General features: G+C 41.7%; 1 long non-coding RNA gene across 1 annotated transcript; it reads left to right on the forward strand.

The window, feature by feature from the left end:
* The first annotated feature begins 4,966 nt into the window (after positions 1 to 4,966).
* LOC124883751 lies at positions 4,967 to 5,930 on the forward strand. The gene is made up of 3 exons (XR_007042307.1): positions 4,967 to 5,040; positions 5,133 to 5,224; positions 5,709 to 5,930. It is a non-coding gene; the product is annotated as an uncharacterized LOC124883751 (long non-coding RNA).
* The last annotated feature ends 1,370 nt before the right edge of the window (positions 5,931 to 7,300 follow it).

Below are 7,300 nucleotides of genomic sequence, written 5' to 3' on the forward strand. Positions count from 1 at the left end.
CCAGCCACCAGGCACTCTCCGACGAGTCCCGACCCCAGGCCTGGCTCCAGGGTGGGACCCCGGCTCTGCCGTACCGGGCGACATCACGTGCCTCGATTTTGTAGTCGTCATGAGGGGTTCTTAGGTATATATTTACCTAATATAAGCAATTATCTTTACAAGTCAACTGTCAAAGGTCCCTTTGATATTGGGGATCTGGGTTTGTATCCCAGTTGTGTCAGGAAGGGTATCCAGTGTAAAACCAGGCTAAGTCTGTGTGCAAGTTGTACTCACTTGCTGTGGCGACCCCTGCATAAGGAAGTAGCCGAAAGGACTCACCAAGTCAACAGTAAAGAAAAAGAGCTCTCAAACAGCTTTCATATTTCATGGTATGATCAGCCTGATTATTTAAATGTATGTTGCAATTCCTGAGAACATGTACAGGTCCTTCTCAAAAAATTTGCATATTGTGATAAAGTTCATTATTTTCTATAATGTAATGATGAAAATTTAACATTCATATATTTTAGATTCATTGCACACTAATTGAAATATTTCAGGTCTTTTATTGTCTTAATACGGATAATTTTGGCATACAGCTCATGAAAACCCAAAATTCCTATCTCACAAAATTAGCATATTTCATCCGACCAATAAAAGAAAAGTGTTTTTAATACAAACAACGTCAACCTTCAAATAATCATGTACAGTTATGCACTCAATACTTGGTCGGGAATCCTTTTGCAGAAATGACTGCTTCAATGCGGCGTGGCATGGAGGCAATCAGCCTGTGGCACTGCTGAGGTCTTATGGAGGCCCAGGATGCTTCGATAGTGGCCTTTAGCTCATCCAGAGTGTTGGGTCTTGAGTCTCTCAACGTTCTCTTCACAATATCCCACAGATTCTCTATGGGGTTCAGGTCAGGAGAGTTGGCAGGCCAATTGAGCACAGTGATACCATGGTCAGTAAACCATTTACCAGTGGTTTTGGCACTGTGAGCAGGTGCCAGGTCGTGCTGAAAAATGAAATCTTCATCTCCATAAAGCGTTTCAGCAGATGGAAGCATGAAGTGCTCCAAAATCTCCTGATAGCTAGCTGCATTGACCCTGCCCTTGATAAAACACAGTGGACCAACACCAGCAGCTGACATGGCACCCCAGACCATCACTGACTGTGGGTACTTGACACTGGACTTCTGGCATTTTGGCATTTCCTTCTCCCCAGTCTTCCTCCAGACTCTGGCACCTTGATTTCAGAATGACATGCAGAATTTGCTTTCATCCGAAAAAAGTACTTTGGACCACTGAGCAACAGTCCAGTGCTGCTTCTCTGTAGCCCAGGTCTGGGGAATGCGGCACCTGTAGCCCATTTCCTGCACACGCCTGTGCACGGTGGCTCTGGATGTTTCTACTCCAGACTCAGTCCACTGCTTCCGCAAGTCCCCCAAGGTCTGGAATCGGCCCTTCTCCACAATCTTCCTCAGGGTCTGGTCACCTCTTCTTGTTGTGCAGCGTTTTCTGCCACACTTTTTCCTTCCCACAGACTTCCCACTGAGGTGCCTTGATACAGCACTCTGGGAACAGCCTATTCGTTCAGAAATTTATTTCTGTGTCTTACCCTCTTGCTTGATGGTGTCAATAGTGGCCTTCTGGACAGCAGTCAGGTCGGCAGTCTTACCCATGATTGGGGTTTTGAGTGATGAACCAGGCTGGGAGTTTTAAAGGCCTCAGGAATCTTTTGCAGGTGTTTAGAGTTAACTCGTTGATTCAGATGATTAGGTTCATAGCTCGTTTAGAGACCCTTTTAATAATATGCTAATTTTGTGAGATAGGAATTTTGGGTTTTCATGAGCTGTATGCCAAAATCATCCGTATTAAGACAATAAAAGACCTGAAATATTTCAGTTAGTGTGGAATGAATCTAAAATATATGAATGTTAAATTTTCATCATTACATTATGGAAAATAATGAACATTATCACAATATGCTAATTTTTTGAGAAGGACCTGTATATGTATAAAAACTATCAATTCTGTATCAATCTCTTTTTACCAAAGACTATGATGTGACAGTGCTGGAGGACTGCTTAAGTAAGCTTAGGAAACAAAAAACATTGCTAAAAGCAGTTGTAAAACAGCAATAACAAAAAACAAAACAGGATATTTGGTTTTGCACAGAGAATTAACCGTTTATGCTAACCTCTATGCTGTTCCTTCACAACTTTTATGTGGGCCTGTTGGGGACATTTACAGGGTCAGATGTGGTCTGCTAACAGTAAAATGCTCCCGTCTGACCCAAACTGACAGGCTGGGTAAGCTAGCATTCAAACTGAATTTGTTTTATGCGTTGAAAAAAACTGAAAGGTCATGACACAAAATAGGGTGGGTCGAAATCACCCCGCTAATATTATGCTCCTGATCCAGTAGTAAATAAACCAAAAATATCAAAGATATATACAGATGCAACATGAATCCATGATGTACACAGACCACAAACTATGCATGATCTTTCACATTCCATCTGATCTGAGAAACAATGTTAGATTATAGAACAATATCCCAGCTTTGAACATCTTAGATTACTGTTTAATCCATCATTAGAAAATACAAAAAATAAGTAAAACGAAACTTCAAAAATATCAAGACATGGCAAGGATAGGATTAACAGCACAAGCAGTTACTGTGGAGGAGCTGCAGTAATCCAAATCCCAGATAGGAGAATGTATTGACAAGTAACTATTTGGTGTGAACATCAAAAATCTGGTATCTATATACGGGTGCCAAGAAGAAAGAAGAACAAAAGATTTACACAGTTTTTGTTTAATGGGCAAAGTTTGGGTATTTTACAGAGAAAAAGCTGTAGCATCTCAACGTGTGTTTACTGAGTGAATGAGAGGCTTGTACCTGTCTGTGTGAGAGGTAAACTTGTCCCGGAAGAGGCGGGGTAAAAGTTGGCTCGCCCATGCGTGGATCCCAAACTGAGCGACAAAGCGTCCAATAGGTGGCAGCGATTCATAGGCCAATAACCATGAGCTCCAGAGAAGAATGCGAAACATTGCTAATGGCAATGTGAGTAAGGACAGAATAGGTCAGGCAGCCGCAATTTTAAATAGTATTTTATCATCACCGGATGCAACAAGCAGTGTGACCTGCGCCTTAAACGAAAGAGCTTCTATGACCGCCTGCAGTGATTCGGTTGAGACAGAATTAGCATCTCTGTTTCGTGCTGGAGCAGCTACCCGAAGTTCGACAGTGTCAACAGTAAATCTATCATGAATTGCTTAGATAGTCGAATTAGAACAAAACCACAGGATGAAACAGACTCAGCACACAGGATAAGACGGTAAATGAGATTTATTTCTACTGTAGACTTTGTTTAAGGAATCTTGAGTTGGAGTTGTTCAGAAGCCAGAGGAGGAGGAGGTAAACCCAGGAATCCAAGGAGAGAGAGAGAGTACTGGTGATGAGAATATTTACAGTGCAGTCCTTAAGAAGGAGTATTACCAGATGTTGGCAGGCAGGTAGGCAGATAGGCAGGTCGACAGGCAGACAGGCAGGCAGACGGATAGGCAGACAGACAGGAGTCCACATAACTGAGGTTATGTTCCAGCAAAGGTGTGTATCAGCAGCTACCTTAAGAAGCCCATGAGCTCATTAGGAGAATGTGTTGCAGCTGCAGACAATGAGCTGCCAGAACCAACCAGAAGGGGAGGAGCAGAGATCCTACAAAATCAAGGTACAAAAATATTGTTTTTTATTCCGTTTTGTTTTATTACAGTAAAGATTTTGTTTTCTAAAGAAATTGGACATTTTATTAACCCAGTCCTCAAAGCCCGACCTAGCTTAACTGTTGAGTAAACACTGACAAAAGTATTGCTCCAATGCTCCTCATGCTGAAAACTCTTCTACCAACACAGGACCAAGTTCGGTGGCTCCTGTAGCTCCACGTTTCCAAGCCCAGCAGTGTTTTGGACCTTGGAATACTAACAGGAGACGGAGGTAATATTTTTGTTGGTCTTCATTTAGATCGCTAGCACAGATTGTGCATAATATTTGTTGTTCCTGATGAGAGAATATAGCTAACTCTGCCTGGATAATTGGCATTACGTTACATACAAATAATAACACTGTAGGATGAGTGGTCATTACACTGTGATGGTCTCCATTACAGTGTAGAATTCATTTATTTAATTTTAAATTCTCTCTGTATTTTTTAGATGCATAGTTTCCTTTGTTGATCATGGGATTTCTCTTCAGTTAAGTTTGTACTCTGTAAACTTCTAAAGTCTGATTCTCTCTTTTCCCCATTCCACAGGAGTTTTCCCTGGCTTCAACAAATCCTTCTGGACTGAAGACTGGAAACAGTACATCTCTGTTTAACATATCTGAGCCAGCAAATTCAGTCCCAATGCAACTTTCTGTTATTCTTGTTCTGCTGCTGCAGCTGTCTTGTCTTACTTCCTTTACATTAGGAGTCAGTGAAGGCGATGTCCAACAATTTTTTATGGATGCGCTACATTGTATAGAACTAATTCAAAGGGAAAGAACAGGTGACATAAGTAGCTAGGATAGGCTTTACAGAGAACTTGCTGATCACACTCAGACTTTATCTGCAATCCTGTCAGTGTCACAGTTTAATGAGTTAAGATACCATGCATATAGAACAATGATTGAAGACTTGTATACCTGTTTTCAATCCATTTTAGAAGAATATGATGCTATGCTAAGATCTCATGAATTGACCCCTAGATGTCTGCTTCCCCCATCAAAATGGACTGGGCGCCCACGATATGAGATCACATCATTGCAAATTTCTCACTGCATTTCAATTGGAATGAACTGGCAGCAGATTGCATCTGCCTTTGGTATTAACCGTCGAACTCTCTACAGACATAGACAACACTTGGGAATCCAACCCTTACAATACACTGTGCTGATAGACCAAGACTTAACAAGAGTTGTGACTGACATTCTACAAAGGACACCAAATGCTGGGGAAACTTATGTGCTTGGGAGCCTTGCATCCAGAGAAATACGTGTTCAGCGTTGGCATGTCAGACAGGTTAGTGGAGTGAAAGAAAATTTTATATTTACAAATATCATATCAATATTCTCCTTATGTTCACTATCCTAATATTTTGACTCCATAAACAGGAAGTTGATCCAATTGGATGGTCATTTCGCAGAAGGCGTACCATACGCCGACAGGTTTACAAGACTCCAAATCAGACTCCATATCAACTATGGTAGGGTAACAATTTTTTTATTTTACACAAAAGTATTATACATTGTTTTGCATTATACAAGGTACCTTATTTAACTGTTCTTTAATGCTAATGGTTAGTTGGCAAAAGGTCGTGTTGCAAACGCAAGTCTTATTGTTTACTCTTAGAAATACCTTTGTAATATCCCAGTTTTAATGAGTGTAATGAAAATGCATTTCCACACAAAGAATGGATGTTTAATGGGTGTTTATTTTTTTTAACAATCTCTTTTTTGATACTTGGTTTAATATTGGGCACACTGTCTTAAGCATTAAGATGCTGCATGGGGTTTTGCTACCTTTATGTTTGAGATTAAGGTTAGGTAAATCTGAAGGAATACTAATTCTTTCTTAAAACCCTTTTAACTGTATGGTAACTGAATCCAAGGTTTTTAGTCTGTTTTTAACAACTGTATACTCAATTGTTTATATTGTTCCTTTTAAATTGTGCTTTTTTTCTTTAACAGACATTTTGACAGTAACCACAAGCTGGTGAGAAGGCGAATGGTTGTTCGTGGCTGTGTGGGTGGCTTTAGTCGAACTATAATATATCTAAGATACTGTAACAACAATAGAGCCTCTACTGTGTTGTGCCTGTTTGTAACGGGAGTGAATCATTTTGGTTTGCCTTCAAGAGTAAGGTGTGATCATGGAATGAAAAAAACACTTGTGGCTCGTTTCATGTTGGAAAGAAGGGGGCTGAACAGATGTAGTGTCATTGCAGGCTTGTCAGTACATAATCAGTGCATTGAAAGCTTGTGGGCAGAGCTCAATAGGGTGGTCTCGAACCATTTAATAAATCATTTTAGTTTCATGGAGCAGCATGGTATCCTTGACTCTTTAAATGAGATTCATCTATTTTGCCTACATTTTGTCTACATGCCAAGAATTGAAAGAGCACCAATAGAGTTCAGAAACCAATGGAATAACCATGGCCCCTCCACACAGAATGGGCAGACTCCACTTCAGTTGTGGCACACAGGTGTCATAAACAACATAGCACAACAAAATACATCCGTTGATTCTATGTTTGAGCTACATGAAAATTTTGGAGTAGATCATGGGGGGGCATTACCCGATATTCAGACTAGAAATAATGTTATTCCAGATATTGATGTAGGCATAAATGACATGGGACTTAATTTGATGCTCTGCGCATTTGATCCACTGCAAAATGATGGAAATTATTTTATCGATTTGGTCTGCTCAGTAGTAACTTTTGTTAAACAATATCAGTTGTAATGTACAGAATTTAGTTTTATTGAAAGTGAAGATAATCACTGAAGGTTTAAAACTGAAATGTTCTGTCACTTTGTGAGAATACATTTCCAGTAATAAGATTTAAATGTGTATTGTATTTTATTCGAGATTTAGTATGTAGGAGGAGCTGATCCTCATTCCAGCCGCTTCACACTCGGCTGCGAACCGCTCCAGTGCATGCTGTAGGTCTTGGCTAGAGGGGGCCAGCAGGACCACGTCATCCGCAAAAAGAAGAGACGAAATCCACTGGTCCCCAAACCAGACCCCCTCCGGCCCTTGGCTGCGTCTAGAAATCCTGTCCATAAAAGTTATGAACAGGACCGGTGACAAAGGGCAGCCCTGCCGGAGTCCAACATGCACCGGGAATAGGTCCGACTTAGTACCGGCAATGCAAACCAAACTCCTGCTCCCCTTGTACAGAGACCGGATGGCCCCTAGTAAAGGGCCCCCAATTCCATACTCCTGGAGCACCCCCCACAGGGTATCACGAGGGACACAGTCGAATGCCTTCTCCAGGTCCACAAAACACATGTGAACCGGTTGGGCAAACTCCCATGAACCCTCGAGCACCCTGTAGAGGGTATAGAGCTGGTCCAGTGTTCCACGGCTGGGACGAAAACCACACTGCTCCTCCTGAAGCCGAGGTTCGACTATCGGTCGGACTCTCCTCTCCAATACCCTGGCGTAGGCCTTACCAGGGAGGCTGAGGACTGTGATCCCTCTGTAGTTGGAACACACCCTCCGGTCACCCTTCTTATGAAGGTGGACCACCATCCCAGTCTGCCAGTCCAGAGGCACT

The sequence above is a fragment of the Girardinichthys multiradiatus genome, chromosome 18 (assembly GCF_021462225.1).
Source record: "Girardinichthys multiradiatus isolate DD_20200921_A chromosome 18, DD_fGirMul_XY1, whole genome shotgun sequence".
Classification (NCBI taxonomy): domain Eukaryota; kingdom Metazoa; phylum Chordata; class Actinopteri; order Cyprinodontiformes; family Goodeidae; genus Girardinichthys; species Girardinichthys multiradiatus.